Source organism: Orycteropus afer, unplaced genomic scaffold, assembly GCF_000298275.1.
Source record: "Orycteropus afer afer isolate SDZICR_OR568_19922 unplaced genomic scaffold, OryAfe1.0 scaffold00040, whole genome shotgun sequence".
NCBI lineage: Eukaryota > Metazoa > Chordata > Mammalia > Tubulidentata > Orycteropodidae > Orycteropus > Orycteropus afer.
Genome location: NW_006921627.1, coordinates 6490975 through 6491629, shown reverse-complemented (window position 1 = coordinate 6491629; position 655 = coordinate 6490975).

Here is a 655-nt window from a genome sequence, read left to right as displayed (position 1 = left end):
GATTGTTGTTGTTGTTGTTTGCCGTCGAGTCAGCCCCGACTCATAGCGACCCCTCCTTGGGTTTCTGAGGCAGTATCATTACGGACATAGGATTGCCCAACCTTCTTTTCGAGGAGTGGCTGGTGGGTTTGAACCGATAAAGTAGATTAGGTGTGGTTTAAGTACAAGATGAAGTTAGCTTCGTCTAGGTTGGTGGTGGTATGAAGAGGGTGAGATACGGCTAGACTTGAGACAGATTTAGAAAGTGCAATTTACAGATTGGCAATGGACATAGGAGATTAGAGAAAAAGATATAAAGAATGGCTTGTAGGAGACTTTAACACACCACTTTCAAGGAGGGACAGATCAACTAGAAAAAAAATCAACAAAGATTCAGAAGAACTCAACAACACAATCAACCAACTCGACCTAGATGCAACAATGGGTCTCTCCTTGTCAAGAAGAAAGAAGAAAACCAAAATTAATGGAAACAATCAGTCCTAGTGACTGGTACACCACCCAATCTGCAACCTATACAACTATGAGACCAGAAGAACTAGATGGTGCCCGGCTACCACTGTCATCCACTTGGAAGGGATGTACGAGATCCTGCATAGAGAGGGAGAACAATGTGGAACAAAACTCAAAATCATTTGGAGGCAAAAAAAAAAAAAGA